This window comes from Elephas maximus, chromosome 26 (genome assembly GCF_024166365.1).
Source record: "Elephas maximus indicus isolate mEleMax1 chromosome 26, mEleMax1 primary haplotype, whole genome shotgun sequence".
Classification (NCBI taxonomy): domain Eukaryota; kingdom Metazoa; phylum Chordata; class Mammalia; order Proboscidea; family Elephantidae; genus Elephas; species Elephas maximus.
The window spans coordinates 40,355,001-40,378,611 of NC_064844.1; positions in this window are offsets into that span (position 1 = coordinate 40,355,001).

The following is a 23,611-nucleotide window of genomic DNA, read 5'->3' on the forward strand; positions in this document are numbered from 1 at the left end:
AAAGCAAAATGGGAAAAAAGGCAACAGTGGGAATGGGTGTGATGAATGTAGGGACTTGCATGAAGCTATCTATACAGAAAGCAGTATATAATGTTGAGAAACAGAGCAGAAGCTCTTTAGTATGGTTCTCGGAGTTCGATTCAGACAGATGAACTGAGAGGCAGAGAAATTGTGTGGATGAAGCCAGGGAGTTCCACAAAGAAACCTTTAAAATTGAGGCCTGAGGTAATAATGTAAGCTTGGGCTAGGGTGCTGGCAGTGGGAATAGAGAGTATGGGATACATCTGAGGGTATTTCAGAAAAGGAATGATGTAATTCTGTGGCCAGTTGGTCATAGCAGCTAAATGAAGAGACTAAAGTGAAAAGTGACTTCAAATTTTCTCAACTGGGAGGCCAGGAGAATTCTGGTGCTCTTGAATGAGATGGTAAAGTCAGAGGGGAATTCATTTTGAGAGAAAATGAAGAAAAGGGATAAGGCTGTGTTCATACATTGAATTTGGTATGATAATTGAGTATCCAAGTGGAAAGTGTTAAGAGGTATTAAAATGCAGGGGGGGGGAGGTTCTGTGAAGGTGAGAGATCAGAATAGAAGTTGTAGATAAAAATCTCAGAGTGAAAATAAAGACAAGTTTTGACTCTAGGACCTGAGGATTGGTGCTACACAAGTATTTTACGTAGTTATTTTTGGCAGCCAGTACTATGTTTTATTCAATTGTTGATAACAGTAAGATTGGGGAAACTTACTTCCTGTTTTTCTATAGGTTTTCCATTATTTCTCCAGTCAAATTTCTCCATTACCATCAAGAGGCTATATTTGCTTTAATGATGAAATTTCCTTTAGCAAGCATTAAAGAAGAGCCCTGACTGGCTTCAGGTTTTTTTTTTTTTTAATGATGCAAACACAGCCCTTTCCCGCCCCCCTTAATTTTCAATTCTGAGCTTTCTAATGGTGAACTGCACTGTGGTAGAAGGGAGAGGAAAAGGCAGTGGGTAGAGACAGATCCTTTTATAAAGATCACAAATTCTCTGTGCTTTTATCCCAGACAAAGATTACATTTAACACCCAGGGGTCTCAGCTGTCTTAGATCCTTTTCAGAATGAGTGGCTGTGGCACTGCAGATAGTTTGGGGTGTGCTTTCATTTTTTGACAGTATTAAATAAATGCCCTAGTGATCCATAAATCAGTGATTTATCTAAGAATAAATCATATCTCTAATAAGGGACCACGTCTTTTAAAATGGAAAGTGTATTAAACAGATTTTCTCAAAATACAAAAGTCAGCCAGTCATTTTTAATGAATATAACTTAAAATTTGTCTTTCCTTATAAGAAACCTAATTGGGGATTTGATAAGTTTGGTGGGATATTGTGTATACCTTGTTTAGTCCTCCACCCACGGGAAGAGTTAAGTTTCCTCTCAGATTTTCTAACATGGAGGTTGCATATTGGGAAAGAAAAAGGGAAGAAATAGAGGGAGGCTCCTGTGGGGATCAGCTTGGTAAAAAGGCAGCAGGACAGGGCCCAGACATAGACTGATTTTGTATATATACATGTTCAGTGTCATTTCGGGGGTTGGGTCTGCCTCATTTGCTGTGGTATCCTGATGCTTAGCATGGTACACTAAGCTAAGCATGTGTGGTATACCTGGCAGATGCTCATCCACAATCTGCTGAATGGATGAATATTGTGTACTGATATAATACAATTAATTCTTAGACATTCCATCTTCAGCTATGCTGATTATCAGAGTTGTGATCTGTTCCCTGACCACTAGTAGGCTAGAAGAAGAGCTAGGAAAGAGACAAGATTTAAATACAAAATGTAGCCTTTAAATACTGGGTTGTTTTTGTGTGTGTGTGTGTGTGTGTGTGTGTGCCCCTTTTTGGAGGCCCTGGGTGGTGCAAACAGTTAAGAGCTCGATTACTAGCCAAAAGGTTGGTGGTTGAAACTCACCCAGAGATGTCTTGGAAAACAGTCCTTGAAAACCCGATGGAATAGTTCTACTCTGCACAAGTAGTCACATGAGTTGAAATTGACCTGGCGGCAAACAACCACCACCACCATCCCCTTTTTTTAAATCAATAGCATAGGGTGGCTTATAAGCATTTATATCTCTGGTGAAAGATGTGGCTATGTCTATTTAGATTTTAATTAATAGATTTCAGTGATGGGAAGAGAAAGGAAGAAGAAGGGCATGATGCGGGCTGAAAGTAACCTGCTTCCTTTAAAAGGCTATTTATCTGTTTCAAAGACATGGCTACCCATAAAAATGAATAAGTGAATCAACAAGGTACAGATGTAAAATATGAATAACAACTAAAGATAGATATAAACCTGATGGGGGAATCTGTTTTTGGCAATATAGTGAACTAAAGTATTCTGAAAATGTCTCAAGTGTAAAATACCTGAAAATGTTGGATCAAAAGTTTATGTAGGTTTAATCCAGAGTTAAACTGGAAAAATGGAAAAAAAAAATCTTAAGGCCAATAATGAGACTAAAGCAGTAACCCATATAGATAAGTGGGCAATGAACCACTGGCTGCCCTGGGATATCTCCTTATTCTAGACAAATTAGAGCCTTAGTTTTCAAGAGCTCATCCTGGGAACAGAGATAAAGCTGAAGGTCAGTACAAAGTGGAAAGTCAGATCAGAGATCCCTGCCTAAATCCAGATCTTCTAAAGGATGGCATCCAATGAAAAGGAAAGTAGAGAGAAAACAAACAAACAAAAAAAACTCGTGTCCTACAAAGAGAAACAGAAATAAAACTTCCCTTAACTTTAAATGAAAAGAAAGTAATGTCTCTCTTGAGAATTTATAACCATAACATTGCCCTTTCTTAGGTTTGGAGCTAAAATTTACAGTAATGTGTGATGAAAAAAAAAAAAAAAACTGAAAAGAATTTAAGGTGTTCTTTAGTTGGTAATGCTCCCTTCACCCTGCAGAGGAATACAGCTTAAACCCAAGCCTCAAACAATTCCCACATACAAAATTAAATAAATGCAGACTCACAATTAAAAACAAGAAAATAAGACACCATGAATGAGAGCCTCCTTACTTAAATTTACAAACAAAAAGTTCAGACTACAAAAGCTTCAGATTTTCTAATTATCAGACATAAAATACAAAACAAGCATGCAAATATTTAAATATAAATATTGAAGGAAATAAAAGTGGACATTCAATATATGACTATCAAAGCAAAGACCACGAAGAAATAAGAAGGCAGATTTTAAGGAGAACCAAATAGAACTTCCAGAAATAGAAATCTAATAATTGAAGTTAAAAAGTGATGAATGAGTTAAAAGGCCAAATAGATACAGTTGAATAAAAAATTGATGAATCTGAAAAATTTCCAGAATGCAGTGCAGAGAAGCAAAGAGATGCAAAAAAATGGCAGAGAAGCTATGAGTCATGGAAAAGAGGGTGAAACAACATATATCAAATTACAGTCCCAGAAGGAGAGAACAGAGCTCTTGTTTCAAAGCTGATATCTGTCTTCTAAATTTAACAATCAGATAATTTAAATATTATTAAAACTATTTCAGACTATCTAGACAGGGAAAGTTCTTCCAATTTATTTTATGAGGTGAATATAATGTGAGTGCAAAAACTGTATAAAATGATAGAGGGGAAAAAATAAACACACTAAAGGCTAATCTCATTTGTCTCAAGATAAATATAAAAATATTATGTAAAACATTACCTATTAGATTCCAGCAGTGTATCAAAAGAATAACATGACAAAGTGAGGTTTATGCCAGAAATGCAAAGGTGGTCCTGTATCTGGTGTTTATTAATGAAACTGATTACATGACCAACTTAAAAAAGAACAATGGTATAATCATTTCAACAAAGTTGATAAAATTCAGCAGTTATTCCTAGTAAAAACTTAAGTTAAAGCCAGGAAAATATGAAGATGCCTTAAACTCAAAAAATTTTTAAATAATAAAAATTTACCAAAAATTAACACCAACATCACGCTTAGCAATATAACACTAAAGCTATTTTCATTAAAATCAACATTGTTTTGGAAGTTTTAGTAAATTCAAAAATAAAAGAAAAATTAAATAAGCATAAAAAAGAAAATTTACTTTTATTGATTGTGTCGAAAAAGAAAGAGGTTAATAAAATAACTTGACAGCACTGGGTTTTTTTTTTAATTAGTAATAGAAGATTACTATTACAAGTATTACTTAATACAAGTTAAATATACAAAAATTAATAGGTTTTCTATTATTAACAATAACTAATAGGAAGAAATGAGAAAATATTCCACCTATGTAGTGACAAAATTTTTTTAAGAAATAAACTTAACATGAAAGGATAGGATATATGTGCAGAGAAGCATCAAGTCTTAATGAAGTACGTAAAATCTGATCAAACTGAAAGACATACTGTGTTATTTGATGGGAAGACTTAATATCACCCCAAAATATCAATGCAACCAATACCAATTAGATTTAGTATTTGTTTGAGGAAGGTGATATAGGAAATCACCTTAACATTGTTATAGAAAAATAAATGTCTGAGAATGGCCATAATTATGAAATTTGATAATGTTGAGGTAGTTGTCCCATAGAGGTTAAAAAAGAGAGACAGAGAGAAATCATTAAAAGATAATTAAAGGGCCAGAAATTAGTCTTCATATGTGAAGGAATTTAATATATGAAAACAGGACCATTTCAATCAAGTGCTGGCACAACTGGCAATCTATTTAGAAGAAAAAATTAGGTTGGACTTCTTTTTTATACTATATAAGAATTTCAGATGGATAAAAAACTTAAATGTAAAAATTAACATAAAAAATCTTAGAAGAAAATATAGGAAATTGCATGTGTAACCTTGGGATTGGGGATACTATTTTAACAAAGATAGCAAACACCCAAATTATAATATAATAGGTAAACATAATTGATCATATAAAAGAACTTTTTAAATTACAGCAAAACCTATAATATGAATATATCGTTTATATTTAAGTCATATATAAATATAAACATTTTTGTTTATACTTAAGTCATATATAAATATAAATGATATACCCAACCCAGTTTCCTCGAGTCAATTCCGACTCATAGCGACCCTATAGGACAGAGTAGAACTGCCCCATAGGGTTTCCAAGGAGCGCCTGGCGGATTCGAACTACTGACCCTTTGGTTAGCAGCCATAGCACTTAACCACTGCATATAAACCATATTAATAAATGATGGATAAGAAAGTACAGAAAGACAAGTTGCTAACAAGGCTATATTAAAAAGACCAAAGAACCTCCAATATGCTGATACACGTTTGAACATGATTTTATATGAGAGTAAGTAAAAAAGTATTGCCACAAAATCATAGAATCTTTATTAAACAAAAACCAAAATGTGATGCTATTGTTTCTTGACATGTCCTCCATCTAGGTCTACACAGTTCTGAAGGTGGTGTTTCCATCTCTCTAACCCTTCCCGGAAGAATTCTGTGCTCTTTGATTTACAGCAGGTCAAGACAGCAGTTTTGGCATCCTGAGGGCCTCAAATTGTGTTCGTTTTAAATGTTCTTTGAATTTTGGGAACATAAAGAAGTCTGAAGGGACAAGATCAGGGCTGTGGGTGGATGGAAATGTTTTCCAATGAAATTCTCATAGGACAGCCCTTGCTACCCTTGAAGAATTAGCAGCTTCATTGTCATAATGGAAAAAAATTTCTCAGTACAACTTTCCTGGCCTTTTTCTCATTAATGCATTTTCAGTTTTCTTAAAACTTATTCATAATAAACCCCCATGATTGTCCTGTGTCCTTTGAGAAAATCTATTAAGACTGTTGTTAGGAGGCAGGACCAAGAAGGCAGAGTAGTCAGATGGTTCCTGTGGTCCCTCTTACAACAAAGACCAAAAAAAACAAGTGAATAGATTATATATGACAAGCTAGGAGCCCTGAACATCAAAGCCAAAGTTGAGGAATTGGACTGAGCGGCAGGGGGAGGGAGAAATGGTTCAGAAGCAGCGAGGAGTTGCCAGACTTCACCAGGTAGAAACCGGCACCCTGAAGGCTGATTCTGCTGCTGCTGTGAGTGCGGTCAGGCAAAGGATGTGTTTTTCCACATTGGAAGAGGCCAAACAGCAGAGAGTCTGCTCAACACTCCAGAACAAGCGAGAAGCAGCCCACAATTAGCAAATGATAAGTACCTGCGTTTAACTTACTGTGATCCAAAAATAACCCTTAAGGACAAACCTCTCACCCACTTACCTGCTCCCTTCCCACTCTGCACTGGGTCCCAGCCGGCTGCATCCCCTGGGCCAGGACAAGGACCCTGCATTTGTCCTGAGCCATTCTCCCAGCAATGGAGAGGGAACAAATTAACAAACAGGGAAAAAATAATCTGCTGGATCCCCTAAGTTGGGAACTCAGGGCAGAAACAGCTCCTTTGCGTAGGCACAGGCATAAGGGGTTCATGGACTTTGAATGTTTTTCACCGCTCCATAGACCTGTGTGGGCCCATTTCAACAGTGTAGGCCCTCATTAGCACAATACAACAGCGTATAAACCTGAAGTCTAACTTCAACTGGTTCATCTACATGGTGGAGAGGCAAGTTTGTGACATTTGACACTGCTCTGCCTATTAAGCACAGTCCTCATGTAAAAAAATTTTTCTTCTTCTTTTTTTTTTTTCCACGTACCACATCAGGCCTGAGGACTGGTGGCTGCACCCATGACACCTAGCTACCTGTGACAGGAGTCAAAGAATAAGTGGTGTCTCCCAGTTCTTACATCCAACATCATTGGGTGCCCATAGTCTGAATGCAAAACCCACCCACCTATGCATTCTAGGAAACAGGAACTCGCTTTCCTCACAGACACTGAGGGGGAGTTGTCAGCCCCCTGCCTGGTTCAGCACGTGACCCCTTACTGCACCCAGATACCTGTGCCTACTCCAATCAACCCTGCTTGTCTAGCGCTGTAGGTGAGAGCCTGCACCACACACTTGGTGAATGACCATCTGGACATCTGAGCTGAATCCATACAAGAAAAGTTAACGAACAAAAGATAAGAACCAAACAAACTTATCAATTGATAAAGAAAAGGCATTTGACAAAGTCCAACACCCATTCAGGATAAAAACTCTCGGCAAAATAGGAATAGAAGGAAAATTCCTCAACATAATAAAGGGCATTTATAAAGCCAGCAGCCAACACCATCCTAAATGGAGAGAGTATGAAAGCATTACCCTTGAGAACAGGAACCAGAGAAGGATGCCCTTTATCACCAATTTTATGCAACATTATGCTGGGGGTCCTAGCCAGAGCAATTAGGCTAGAAAAAGAAATAAAGGGCACCCAAATTGGTAAGGAAGAAGTAAAACTATCTCTATTTGCAGATGATATGATGTTATACACAGAAAACTCTAAAGAATCCATAAGAAAACTACTGGAAGTAATAGAAGAGTTCAGCAAATTATCAGGATACAAGATAAACATACAAATTCAGCTGGATTCCTCTACACCAACAAAGAGAACGGCAAAGAAGAAATCATCAAATCAAAATCATTTACAATAGCCCCCAAGAAGATAAAATACCTAGGAATAAATCTAACCAGAGACATAAAAGACCTTTATGAAGAAAACTCCTAGACAGTACTGCAAGAAACCAAAAGGGACCTACATAGGTGGAAAAACATACTTTGCTCGTGGTTAGGAAGACTCAAGATTGTGAAAATGTCTACTCTATCCAAAGTGATTTACAGATACAATGAATTCCTGGTCCAAATTCCAATGGCACTTTTTAATGAGATGGAGAAACAAGTTCCCAACTTCATATGGAAAAGGAAGAGACCCTGGATATGCAAATAATTACTGACAAAGAAGAACAAAGTGGGAGGCCTCACACTACCTGATTTTAGAACCTATTATACGGCCACAGTAGTCAAAACAGCCTGGTACTTGTACAACAACAGATATGTAGACCAATGAGATCAGAATTGAGAATCCAGACATAAATTCATCCACCTATGAGCAGGTGATATCTGACAAAGGCCCAAAGTCCATTAATCGGGGAAAAGACAGTCTCTTTAACAAATGGTGCTACCATAACTGGATATCCATCTGCAAAAAAATGAAACAAGACCCATACCTCACATGCACAAAAACTAACTCAAAATGGATCAAAGACCTAAATATAAAATCTAAAACGTAAAGATCATGGAAGAAAAAATAGAGACAATGATAAGAGCCCTAATACATGGCATAAACAGTATACAAAACGTAACTAACAATGCAGAAACACCAGAAGAGGAACTAGAAAACTGGGAGCTCCTAAAAATCAAACACTTATGCTCATCCAAAGACATTATGAATAAGTGAGAAGACAATCTGCAGACTGGGAAAACAATTTTGGCTGCAACAAATCCAATCAGTGTCTAATCTCTAAAATCTACAGGGTACTGAAAACCTAAACAACAAAAAGAAAAGTAACCTAATTAAAAAATGGCCAAAGAATATGAACAGGCACTTCACCAAAGAAGACATTCAGGCAGCTAACCGACACGTGAGAAAATGCTCAGGATCATAAGCCATTAGAGAAATGCAAATCAAAAGTATAGTGAGATACTATCTCACCTCAACAAGGCTGGTGTTAATCCAAAAAATGCAAAATAATAAATGCTGGAGAGGTTGTGCAGAGATTGGGACACTTATACCCGCTGGTTGGAATGTAAAACGGTACAACCACTTTGGAAATTGATTTGGTGCTTCCTTAGAAAGCTAGAAATAGAACTACCATATGATTCAGCAGTCCCAGTCCTTGCAATATATCTCAGAGTAATAAGAGCCCTCATACAAATAGATATATGCACACCCATGTTCATTGCAACACTGTTTACAATAGCAAAAAGATGGAAAGGTACCCATCAACATATGAATGGATAAAATAATTATACTATATTCACATAATGGAATAGTACACAATGATAAAGAATAATGATGAATCAGTGAAACATCTCATAACGTGGAGGAATCTGGAAGACATTATGCTGAGTGACATTAGTCAGTAGCAAAAGACAAATATTGTGTGAGACCACTATTATAGGAACTCAAGAAAAGGTTAAATACAGAAGAAAATATTCTTTGATGGTTACAAGGACAGAAAAGGAGGAGGGGAGAAGGGTATTCACTAATTAGATAGTAGATAAGAATCATTTTAGGTGAAAGGAAGAATCACACAAAATACATGGGAAGTCAGTACAACTGGACTAATGGAAAAGCTAAGAAGTTCCGTGAATACAACCAAACACTTCAAGGGACAGAGTAGCAGGGGCAGGGGTCTGGGAACCATGGTTTCAGGAGACATCTAGGTCAATTGGCATGACAAAGTGTATTAAGAAAATGTTCTGCATCCCACTTTGGTGAGTGGCACCTGAAGTCTTAAAAGCTAGCAAGGGGCCATCTAAGATGTTTCAGTTGGTCAACCCACTTGGAGCAAAGGAGAATGAAGAACACCAAAGACACAAGGAAAATATGAGCCCAAGAGAAAGAAAGTCCCACAAAAACCAGAGGATCCAACAGCCTGAGACCGGAAGAAGTAGATGGTGCCTGGCTACCACCAATGACTGCCCTGACAGGGAACACAACAGGGAATCCCTGATGGAGCAGGAGAAAAGTGAGATGCAGAGCTCAAATTCTAGTAAAAAGACCAGACTTAATGGTCTGACTGAGACTGGAGGGATCTCAGAGGTCATGGTCCCCAGGCTTTCTGTTAGCCTAGAACTGAGACCATCCTTGAACCAACTCTTCAGACAAAGATTAGACTATAAGACATAAAATTTAATTGGTGGAGTGAGCTTCTTAGCTCAAGTAGACATGTGAGACCATGTGGGCAGCTGCTGTCTGGAGGTGAGATAAAAAGGCAGGGGGACAGGAGCTGGTTGAATGGACACGGGAAATACAGGGTGGAGAGAAGGAGTGTGCGTCACATCGAAGGGAGAGCAACTAGGGTGACATAATAATGTGTGTATAAGTTTTTGTATGAGAAACTGACTTGAACTGTAAACTTTCACTTAAAGCACAATTAAAAAAAAAAGATTTTTGTTAGGAGTAGCTAGTCCCAACTCATAGCAACCCTATGTATAACAGAATGAAGCACTGTGCAGTCCTGTGCCATCCTCACAATTGTCATGCTTGAGCCCATTGTTACAGCCACTGTGTCAATTCATCTCATTGAAGGTCTTCCTATTTTTTGCTGACCCTCTACCTTACCAAGCATGACATCCTTCTCCAGGGAATGGTCCAACCTGATAATATGTCCAAAGTATGTGAAATGAAGTCTTGCCATCCTTGCTCCTAAGGAACATTCTGGCTGTATTTCTTCCAAGACAGATTTGTTCATTCTTCTGGCAGTCTGTGATATATTCAATAGTCTTTCCAAACACCATAATTTAAAGGCATCAATTCTTCTTTGGTCTTCTTTATTCATTTTCCAACATTTGCATGCATATGAGGTGTTTGAAAACACCATGGTGAATGGAGGGAGATGGAGCCAAGATGGCAGAATAGACAGAGGCTTCCAGCGAGCCCTATTTACAACAAAGACCTGAAAAAACAAGTGAAACGAGTATATTTATGACAAGCTAGGAGCCCTGAGCATCAAAGCCTAGCTAAGAGAACAAACTGAGGGGCAGGGGGAGGAAGAGACGGTTCAGAAGTGGAGAGGAGTTATCGGATCTGAATTGCCGGGAGGCCTCAGACACCGTTCCCAGGAGCAGCGGTCGTGGCGGGCTGGTACTAGTATTTGGCTGCAGTTTCCTCAGGGAGAAGCAGGCAGCCACACAGCCTACTCACATTTCTGGAACCAGAGAAGAACGCGCTCTAGGCAAAAGCTAAGTACTTGCATATATTTTACCACCACCCCCCCAAGCCGGCTTCAGCAGCTGAATTCCTTGGGCCTGAGATAGGCCCTGTTGAGGGAATTCATAAAATTCAAACCAAAACTACAAGAAATACTAAAGAGAGTTCTTTGGTTAGAAAATCAATAATATCAGGCATCAACCCAAGACTAGAACACTGGGCAGAGAAATCAGAAGTCAACCCAGACAGGGAAAAAAAAAAAAAGCTTAAAACAGGGAAAAAGCAATGTTATTACATAAAAGAAGACAACATTAAAACAATAAAGAGGGACTAAGAAATGTAATCATAGACCTTCCATATGAAGAGGAAGATACGGTGATACAAAGAAATAAAAGTTAGGTTTAAATTTAGAAAAATAGGGGTAAATAATAAGGTAACCACAAAGGAGACAAACTATCCTACTCATCAAAATAAAATACGAGGGAAAAAAAAAGAATCAGCAGAAACAAAATCAACAACGAATTAGAGGAAAGGATAATATATAAAGATAATCTACTCAGCACATAAAATTAAGTGGGAAAAAGAAACTGTCAACAACACACAAAAAATAGGCATCAAAATGATAGCACTAAATTCATACCTATCCATAATTACACTGAATGTAAAGAGACTAAATGCACCAATAAAGAGACAGGGAGTGGCAGAATGGATTGAAAAGCATGATCCGTCTATATGCTGCCTACAAGAGACATACCTCAGACTTAGAGACACAAACAAACTAAAACTCAAAGGATGGAAAAAATATATCAAGCAAACAACAATCAAAAAAGAACAGGAGTGGCAATATTAATTTCTGACAAAATAGACTTTAAGTTAAATACATCATAAAGGTTAAGGAAGGACACTATATAATGATTAAAGGGACAATGTACCAAGAAGGTATAACCATATTAAATATTTATGTACTCAATGACAGAGCTGCAAGATACATAAAACAAACTCTATCAGCATTGAAAAGTGAGACAGACGGCTCCACAACAATAGAAGGAGACTTCAACACACCACTTTCAGTGAAGGACAGGACATCCAGAAAGAAGCTCAATAAACATACGGAAGATCTAAATGCCACAATCGACCAACCTGACCTCATAGACATATACAGAACACTCCACCTAAGAGCAACGAAGTATACTTTCTTTTCTAGTGCACATAGGACATTCTCTAGAGTAGATGACATATTGGGCCATAAAGCAAGCCTTAACAGAATCCAAAACATTGAAATATTACAAGGTATCTCCTCTGGCCATAAGGCCATAAAAGTAGAAATCAATCACAGAAAAAGCAGGGAAAAAAAATCAAACACTTGGAAACTGAACAATACTCTGCTCAAAAAAGACTGGATTATAGAAGACATTAAGGATGAAATAAAGAAATTCATAGAATCCAATGAGAATGAAAACACTTCCTATCAGAACCTTTGGGACACAGCAAAAGCAGCGCTCAGAGGACAATTTGTATCAATAAATGCACACATACAAAAAGAAGGGCCAAAATCAAAGAATTATCCCTACGACTTGAAAAAATAGAGAGCAACAAAGAAACCCTCAGGCACCAGAAGAAAACAAATAATAAAAATTAGAGCTGGAGTAAATGAAATAGAAAACAGAAAAACGCTTGGAAGAATTAACAAGACCAAAAGCTGGTTCTTTGAAAAAGTCAACAAAATTGATAAATCATTGGCCAAACTGACAAAAGAAAAACAGGAGAGGAAGCAAATAACCTGAATAAGAAATGAGAGGGGTGATATTACAACAGCCCCAAATGAAATTAAAAGAACCATATCAGATGACTATGAAAAATTGTACTCCAAGAAATTTGAAAACCTAGAAGAAATGCATGAATTCCTAGAAAAACACTACCTACCTAAACTAACACAATCAGAGGTAGAACAAGTAAATAGACTAATAACAAAGGAAGAGATTGAAAAGGTAATTTAAAAACTCCCAACAAAAAATAAGCCCTGGCAGCTTATTTTATAAGACGGCTTCACTGCAGAGTTCTACCAAACTTTCAGAGAAGAGTTAATACCACTACTACTAAAGGTATTTCAGAGCATAGAAAAGGATGGAATAAAACCAAACTCATTCTATGAAGCTGCCATAACACTGATATGAAAACCAGGTAAAGACATCACAAAAATTGAAAATTACAGACTTCTATCCCTCATGAACTTAGATGCAAAAATCATCAGCAAAATTCTAGCCAAAGAATTCAACAACATATCAAAAAATAATTCACCAATATCAAATGGGATTCATACCAGGTATGCAGGGATGGTTCAACATTAGAAAAACAATTAATATAATCCATCATATAAATAAAACAAAAGACAAGAATCACATGATTTTATCAGTTGATGCAGAAAAGGCATTTGACAAACTTCAACACCCATTCACGATAAAAACTCTCAGCAAAATAGGAATAGAAGGAAAATTCCTCAAGCTAATAAAGGGCATTTATACAAAGCCAACAGCCAACATCATCCTAAACGGAGAGAGCCTGAAAGCATTCTACTGGAGATAAGCCAGACGAGGATGCCCTTTATCACTGCTCTTATTCAACAATGTGATGGATATCCTAGCCAGAGAAATCAGGCTAGACAAAGAAATAAAGGGCATCCAGATTGGCAAGGAAGAAGTAAAATTATCTCTATTTGTAGTCGACATGATCTTATACACATAAAACCCTAAGGAATCCTCCAGAAAACTACTGAAACTAATAGAAGAGTTCAGCAGATTATCGGGTTATAAGATAGAAATACAAAAACAGTTGGATTCCTCTACACCAAAAAAAGAACATCGAAGAAGAAATCACCAAATCAACACCGTTTACAGTAGCCCCCAAGAAGATAAAATACTTAGGAATAAATCTTACCAGAGATATAAAAGACTTATACAAAGAAAACTACAATACACTTCTGCAAGAAACCAAAAGAGATCTACATAAGTGGGAAAACATACCTTGCTCATGGATAGGAAGACATAACATTATAAAAGTGTCTACTCTACCAAAAGCAATCTGTACATTTAATGCAACTCCGATCCAAATTCCAACAACATTATTTAATGAGATAGAGAAACAAATCACCAACTTCATATGGAAGGGAAAGAGGCCCTGGATAAGTACAGCATTACTGAAAAAGAAGAACAAAGTGGGAGGCCTTACTCTACTTGATTTTAGAACCTGTTACACTGCCACAGTAGTCAAAACAGCCTGGTACCGGTACAACAACAGATACATAGACCAATGGAACAGAATTGAGAATCCAGATATAAATCCATCCACATATGAACAGTTGATATTTGACATAGTCCCCAAAACACTTAAATGGGGAAAAGACAGTCTTTTTAACAAATGGTGCTGGCATAACTGGATATCCATCTGCAAAAAAATGAAACAAGACCCATACCTCACTCCATGAACAAAAATGAGCTCAAAATGGATCAAAGACCTAAATATAAAATCTAAAATGATAAAGATCATGGAAGAAAAAATAGGGATAATGTTAGGGGCCCTAATACATGGCATAAACAGTATACAAAACATTACTAACAATGCAGAAGAAAAACTAGATAACTGGGAGCTCCTAAAAATCAAACAGCTATGCTCATCCAAAGACTTCACCAAAAGAGTAAAAAGATTACCTTCAGACTGGGAAAAAGTTTTTAGCTCTGACATTTCCAATCAGTACCTGATCTCTAAAATCTACGTGATACTGCAAAAACTCAACTACAAAAAGACAAATAACCCAATTAAAAAATGGGCAAAACATATGAACAGACACTTCACTAAAGAAGCCATTCAGGTAGCTAACAGATACTTGAGGAAATGCTCACAATCATTAGCCATTAGAGAAATGCAAATCAAAACTACAATGAGATTTCATCTTACTCCAACAAAAGGTAAGAAGAAAATTTTTCTTTCTTTTTTTTTTCTTCTTACAACAAGGCTGGCATTAATCCGAAAAACACATAACAATAAATTTTGGAGAGGCTGTGGAGAGATTGGAACACTTATACACTGCTGTTGGGAATGTAAAATGGTACAAGCACTTTGGAAATTGATTTGGCGCTTCCTTAAAAAGCTAGAAATAGAACTACCATATGATCCAGCAATCCCACTCCTTGGAATATATCCTAGAGAAATAAGAGCCTTTACATGAACAGATATATGTACACCCATGTTCACTGCAGCACTGTTTATAATAGCAAAAAAGATGGAAGAAACCAAGGTGCCTATCGATGGATGAATGGGTAAATAAGTTATGGTATATTCACACTATGGAATAATACACATTGATAAAGAACAGTGATGAATATGTGAAACATCTCATAACATGGAGGAATCTGGAAGGCATTATGCTGAGTGAAACTAGTCAATTGAAAAAGGACAAATATTGTATAAGACCACTATTGTAAGAACTCAAGAAATAGTTTAAACAGAGAAGAAAATATTCTTTGATGGTTACGAGAGGGGAGAGGGAGGTAGGGTGGGAGAGGAGTACTCACTAATTAGATAGTAGATAAGAACTATTTTAGGTGAAGGGAAAGACAATACACAATACAGGAGAGGTCAGCACAACTGGACTAAACCAAAAGCAAAGAAGTTTCCTGAATAAACTGAATGCTTTGAAGGCCAGCATAGGAGGGGCAGGGGCTTGGGGACCATGGTTTCAGGGGACATCTAAGTCAATTGGCAAAATAAAATCTATTAAGAAAACCTTCTCCATCTCACCTTGGAGAGAGGCTTCTGGGGTCTTAAACACTAGCAAGCGGCCATCTAAGATGCATCAGTTGGCCTCAATCCACTTGGATCAAAGGAGAATGAAGGCGGAGCCAAGATGGAGGACTAGGCAGACGATACCTCGGATCCCTCTTACAACAAAGACACGGAAAAACAAGTGAATCGATCACAAACATAACAATCTACGAACCCTGAACAACAAACATAGATTTAGAGACGGAGAACGAACTAATACGGGGAAGCAGCGATTGTTTTCAGAGCCTGGAGCCAGCGTATCAGTCAGGTATGGCACAAGCACAGAGAGCTGCTCCACCCCCCTGAACTAACCCCGGGAGGGGGACCAGCCGGTTCCGCGGGCGGCGTGGGATGCAGCCGGTAGGAGAAGTCCCCGGGAGGCAGTGACTGGTCTTGGAATGGGGAGAGCAGCGTCCCAGCCGGGGAACCGTCCCACCGGGATTTGGACTGGACGCAGGTATGGCATAAACACGGAGAGCTGCTCCACCCCCCTGAACTAACCCCGGGAGGGGGCCCAGCTGGTTCGCGCGGGCGGCGTGGGACTCAGCCGGTAGGAGAAGTCCCCGGGAGGCAGCGACTGGTATTGGGGAGAACAGCGTCCCAGCCGGGACACTCGGTCACGGCACAAGCACGGGGAGCTGCTCCACCCACCTGAACTAACCCCGGGAGGGGGCCCAACCAGTTCACGGGGGCAGCACGGCAACGCGGGTGGAGGGACGAGAAGTCCCCAGGAGGCAGCGACTGATTTTGGAGTCGAGAGTGCACCGTCCCAGCAGGGGAGCCTTGACGCTGGGCGTGGGGCTGGAAGCGGAGGATCTGACCATGACTCCAGCGGGCCAGACCCCCCGGGGGCAATCTCCACACAGCCAGCACACATAGGCGACGCGCCCCACGGGAATCTCAGATATAATAGTCATTCTAAGCAAGACAAGCAACTCTGGCTATATTCTGAGGTGCTACTCTCCTATCTCTCTGTTCCCTCCCCCACCCTCCCCAGGAGGCTTCATTAACATCCGAATAGCCTGAGCCAGAGGGAGAACTCTGATAGGGATCTGACTGCATTTTTTTTTAGTGGATTTTCTGGAAAAACTAGTTTCCCAGTGATGGCTCAGAGACAACAATCCATATCAAACCACTTAAAGAAGCAGACCATGACAGCTTCTCCAACCCCCCAAACAAAAGAATCAAAATCTTTCCCAAAGGAAGATACAATCCTGGAATTATCAGATACAGAATATAAAAAACTAATTTACAGAATGCTTCAAGACATCACAAACGAAATAAGGCAAACTGCAGAAAAAGCCAAGGAACACACTGATAAAACTGTTGAAGAACTCAAAAAGATTATTCAAGAACATAGTGGAAAAATTAATAAGTTGCAAGAAACCATAGAGAGACAGCATGTAGAAATCCAAAAGATTAACAATAAAATTACAGAATTAGACAACGCAATAGGAAGTCAGAGGAGCAGACTTGAGCAATTAGAATGTAGACTGGGACATCTGGAGGACCAGGGAATCAACACCAACATAGCTGAAAAAAAATCAGATAAAAGAATTAAAAAAAATGAAGAAACCCTAAGAATCATGTGGGACTCTATCAAGAAGGATAACCTGCGGGTGATTGGAGTCCCAGAACAGGGTGGGGGGGACAGAAAACACAGAGAAAATAGTTGAAGAACTCCTGACAGAAAACTTCCCTGACATCATGAAAGACGAAAGGATATCTATTCAAGATGCTCATCGAACCCCATTTAAGATTGATCCAAAAAGAAAAACACCAAGACATATTATCTTCAAACTCACCAAAACCAAAGATAAACAGAAAATTTTAAAAGCAGCCAGGGAGAAAAGAAAGGTTTCCTTCAAAGGAGAATCAATAAGAATAAGTTCAGACTACTCAGCAGAAACCACGCAGGCAAGAAGGGAATGGGACAACATATACAGAACACTGAAGGAGAAAAACTGCCAGCCAAGGATCATATATCCAGCAAAACTCTCTCTGAAATATGAAGGCAAAATTAAGATATTTACAGATAAACACAAGTTTAGAGAATTTGCAAAAACCAAACCAAAGCTACAAGAAATACTAAAGGATATTGTTTGGTCAGAGAACCAATAATATCAGATATCAGCACAACACAAGGTCACAAAACAGAGCGTCCTGATATCAACTCAAATAGGGAAATCACAAAAACAAACAAATTAAGATTAATTAAAAAAAAATACACATAACAGGGAATCATGGAAGTCAATAGGTAAAAGATCTCAATAATCAAAAAGAGGGACTAAATACAGGAGGCATTGAACTGCCATATGGAGAGTGATACAAGGCAATATAGAACAATACAAGTTAGGTTTTTACTTAGAGAAATAGGGGTAAATAATAAGGTAACCACAAAAAGGTATAACAACTCTATAACTCAAGATAAAAGCCAAGAAAAATGTAACGACTCAACTAATACAAAGTCAAACACTATGAAAATGAGGATCTCACAATTTACTAAGAAAAACGCCTCAGCACAAAAAAGTATGTGGAAAAACGAAATTGTCAACAACACACATAAAAAGGCATCAAAATGACAGCACTAAAAACTTATTTATCTATAATTACGCTGAATGTAAATGGACTAAATGCACCAATAAAGAGACAGAGAATCACAGACTGGATAAAGAAACACGATCCATCTATATGCTGCCTACAAGAGACACACCTTAGACTTAGTGACACAAACAAACTAAAACTCAAAGGATGGAAAAATATATATCAAGCAAACAATAAGGAAAAAAGAAGAGGAGTAGCAATATTAATTTCTGACAAAATAGACTTTAGACTTAAATCCACCACAAAGGATAAAGAAGGACACTATATAATGATAAAAGGGACAATTGATCAGGAAGACATAACCATATTAAATATTTATGCACCCAATGACAGGGCTGCAAGATACATAAATCAAATTTTAACAGAATTGAAAAGTGAGATAGATACCTCCACAATTATAGTAGGAGACTTCAACACACCACTTTCGGAGAAGGACAGGATATCCAGTAAGAAGCTCAATAGAGACACGGAAGACCTAATTACAACTATCAACCAACTTAACCTCATTGACTTATACAGAACTCTCCACCCAACTGCTGCAAAATATACTTTTTTTTCTAGCACACATGGAACATTCTCTAGAATAGACCACATATTAGGTCATAAAACAAACCTTTGCAGAGTCCAAAACATCGAAATATTACAAAGCATCTTCTCAGACCACAAGGCAATAAAACTAGAGATCAATAACAGAAAAACTAGGGAAAAGAAATCAAATACTTGGAAAATGAACAATACCCTCCTGAAAAAAGACTGGGTTATAGAAGACATCAAGGAGGGAATAAGGAAATTCATAGAAAGCAACGAGAATGAAAATACTTCCTATCAAAACCTCTGGGACACAGCAAAAGCAGTGCTCAGAGGCCAATTTATATCGATAAATGCACACATACAAAAAGAAGAAAGAGCCAAAATCAGAGAACTGTCCCTACAACTTGAACAAATAGAAACTGAGCAACAAAAGAATCCATCAGGCACCAGAAGAAAACAAATAATAAAAATTAGAGCTGAACTAAATGAATTAGAGAACAGAAAAACAATTGAAAGAATTAACAAAGCCAAAAGCTGGTTCTTTGAAAAAATTAACAAAATTGATAAACCACTGGCTAGACTGACTAAAGAAATACAGGAAAGGAAACAAATAACCCGAATAAGAAACGAGAAGGACCACATCACAACAGAACCAAATGAAATTAAAAGAATCATTTCAGATTATTATGAAAAATTGTACTCTAACAAATTTGAAAACCTAGAAGAAATGGATGAATTCCTGGAAAAACACTACCTACCTAAACTAACACATTCAGAAGAACAACTAAATAGACCCATAACAAAAAAAGAGATTGAAACGGTAATCAAAAAACTCCCAACAAAAAAAAGCCCTGGCCTGGACGGCTTCACTGCAGAGTTCTACCAAACTTTCAGAGAAGAGTTAACACCACTACTACTAAAGGTATTCCAAAGCATAGAAAATGACGGAATACTACCCAACTCATTCTATGAAGCCACCATCTCCCTGATACCAAAACCAGGTAAAGACATTACAAAAAAAGAAAATTATAGACCTATATCCCTCATGAACATAGATGCAAAAATCCTCAACAAAATTCTAGCCAATAGAATCCAACAACACATCAAAACAATAATTCACCATGATCAAGTGGGATTTATACCAGGTATGCAAGGCTGGTTTAATATCAGAAAAACCATTAATGTAATCCATCACATAAATAAAACAAAAGACAAAAACCACATGATCTTATCAATTGATGCAGAAAAGGCATTTGACAAAGTCCAACACCCATTTATGATAAAAACTCTTACCAAAATAGGAATTGAAGGAAAATTCCTCAACATAATAAAGGGCATCTATGCAAAGCCAACAGCCAATATCACTCTAAATGGAGAGAACCTGAATGCATTTCACTTGAGAACGGGAACCAGACAAGGATGCCCTTTATCACCGCTCTTATTCAACATCATGCTGGAAGTCCTAGCCAGGGCAATTAGGCTAGACAAAGAAATAAAAGGTATCCGGATTGGCAAGGAGGAAGTAAAGTTATCACTATTTGCAGATGACATGATTATATACACAGAAAACCCTAAGGAATCCTCCAGAAAACTACTGAAACTAATAGAAGAATTTGGCAGAGTCTCAGGTTATAAAATAAACATACAAAAATCACTTGGATTCCTCTACATCAACAAAAAGAACACCGAAGAGGAAATAACCAAATCAATACCATTCACAGTAGCCCCCAAGAAGATAAGATACTTAGGAATAAATCTTACCAAGGATGTAAAAGACCTATACAAAGAAAACTACAAAGCTCTACTACAAGAAATTCAAAAGGACATACTTAAGTGGAAAAACATACCTTGCTCATGGATAGGAAGACTTAACATAGTAAAAATGTCTATTCTACCAAAAGCCATCTATACATACAATGCACTTCCGATCCAAATTCCAATGTCATATTTTAAGGGGATAGAGAAACAAATGACCAATTTCATATGGAAGGGAAAGAAGCCCCGGATAAGCAAAGCAGTACTGAAAAAGAAGAAGAAAGTGGGAGGCCTCACTCTACCTGATTTCAGAACCTATTATACCGCCACAGTAGTCAAAACAGCCTGGTACTGGTACAACAACAGGCACATAGACCAATGGATCAGAATTGAGAACCCAGACATAGATCCATCCATGTATGAGCAGCTGATATTTGACAAAGGACCAGTGTCAATTAATTGGGGAAAAGATAGCCCTTTTAACAAATGGTGCTGGCATAACTGGATATCCACTTGCAAAAAAATGAAACAGGACCCATACCTTACACCATGCACAAAAACTAACTCCAAGTGGATCAAAGACCTAAACATAAAGACTAAAACGATAAAGATCATGGAAGAAAAAATAGGGACAACCCTAGGAGCCCTAATACAAGGCATAAACAGAATACAAAACATTACCAAAAATGATGAAGAGAAACCAGATAACTTGGAGCTCCTAAAAATCAAACACCTATGCTCATCTAAAGACTTCACCAAAAGAGTAAAAAGACCACCTACAGACTGGGAAAGAATTTTCAGCTATGACATCTCCGACCAGCCCCTGATCTCTAAAATCTACATGATTCTGTCAAAACTCAACCACAAAAAGACAAACAACCCAATCAAGAAGTGGGCAAAGGATATGAACACACATTTCACTAAAGAAGATATTCAGGCAGCCAACAGATACATGAGAAAATGCTCTCGATCATTAGCCATTAGAGAAATGCAAATTAAAACTACGATGAGATTCCATCTCACACCAGCAAGGCTGGCATTAATCCAAAAAACACAAAATAATAAATGTTGGAGAGGCTGCGGAGAGATTGGAACTCTTATACACTGCTGGTGGGAATGTAAAATGGTACAACCACTTTGGAAATCTATCTGGCGTTATCTTAAACAGTTAGAAATAGAACTACCATACAACCCAGAAATCCCACTCCTCGGAATATACCCTAGAGATACAAGAGCCTTCATACAAACAGATATATGCACACCCATGTTTATTGCAGCTCTGTTTACAATAGCAAAAAGTTGGAAGCAACCAAGGTGTCCATCAACAGATGAATGGGTAAATAAATTGTGGTATATTCACACAATGGAATACTACACATGGATGAAGAACAGTGACGAATCTCTGAAACATTTCATAACATGGAGGAACCTGGAAGGCATTATGCTGAGCGAAATTAGTCAGAGGCAAAAGGACAAATATTGTATAAGACCACTATTATAAGATCTTGAGAAATAGTAAACCTGAGAAGAACACATACTTTTGTGGTTACGAGGGGGGAAGGGAGGGAGGGTGGGAGAGGGTTTTTTATTGATTAATCAGTAGATAAGAACTGCTTTAGGTGAAGGGAAAGACAACACTCAATACATGGAAGGTCAGCTCAATTGGACTGGACCAAAAGCAAAGAAGTTTCCGGGATAAAATGAAGGCTTCAAAGGTCAGCGGAGCAAGGGCGGGGGTCTGGGGAACATGGTTTGCGGGGACTTCTAAGTCAATTGGCAAAATAATTCTATTATGAAATCATTCTGCATCCCACTTTGAAATGTGGCGTCTGGGGTCTTAAATGCTAACAAGCGGCCATCTAAGATGCATCAATTGGTCTCAACCCACCTGGAGCAAAGGAAAATGAAGAACACGAAGGACACACGACAACTAAGAGCCCAAGAGACAGAAAGGGCCACATGAACCAGAGACCTACATCATCCTGAGACCAGAAGAACTAGTTGGTGCCCGGCCATAATCGATGACTGCCCTGACAGGGAGCACAGCAGAGGACCCCTGAGGGAGTAGGAGATCAGTGGGATACAGACCCCAAATTCTCATAAAAAGACCAAACTTAATGGTCTGACTGAGACTAAAGGAATCCCGGCGGCCATGGTCCCCAGAACTTCTGTTGGCACACGACAGGAACCATCCCCGAAGACAACTCATCAGACATGAAAAGGACTGGTCAACGGGTGGGAGAGAGACGCTGATGAAGAGTGAGCTAATTATATCAGGTGGACACTTGAGATTGTGTTGGCAACTCTTGTCTGGAGGGGGGATGGGAGGATAGAGAGAGAGGGAAGCCGGCAAAATTGTCACAAAAGGAGAGACTGAAAGGGCTGACTCAAGAAGGGGAGAGCAAGTGGGAGTAGGGAGTGAGATGTATGTAAACTTATATGTGACAGACTGATTGGATTTGTAAACGTTCACTTGAAGCTTAATAAAAGTTAATTAAAAAAAAAAAAAGGAGAATGAAGAACACCAAGGACACAAGGTAATTACAAGCCCAAGAGACAGAAAGGGCCACATAAACCAGAGACTACATCAGCCTGAGACCAGATGAGCTAGATGGTGCCCGGCTACAACCAGTGACTGCCCTGACAGGGAACACAACAGACATCTTGAGGGAGCAGGAGAACAGTGGGATGCAGACCCCAAATTCTCATAAAAAGACCAGACTTCATGGTCTGACTGAGACTAGAAGGATGCCGGTGGTCATGGCCCCCAGACCTTCTGTTGGCCTAGGACAGGAACCATTCCCAAAGCCAACTCTTCAGACAGGGATTGCACTGGACAATGGGATGGAGAGAGAGCTTCTTGGAGCAATTGGGAGTATGTAGCAAGGTGTATATAAGTTTTTGTGTGAGAGACTGACTTGATTTGTAAACTTTCACTTAAAGCACAATAAAAATTAAAACAAACAAACAAAAAACACCATGGCTTGGATCAGGCAATCCTTAGTCTTCAAGTTGACACTTTTGTTTTGTTATACTTTAAAGAATTCTTTTGCAGCAGATTTTCCCAGTGGGATGCGTCCTTTG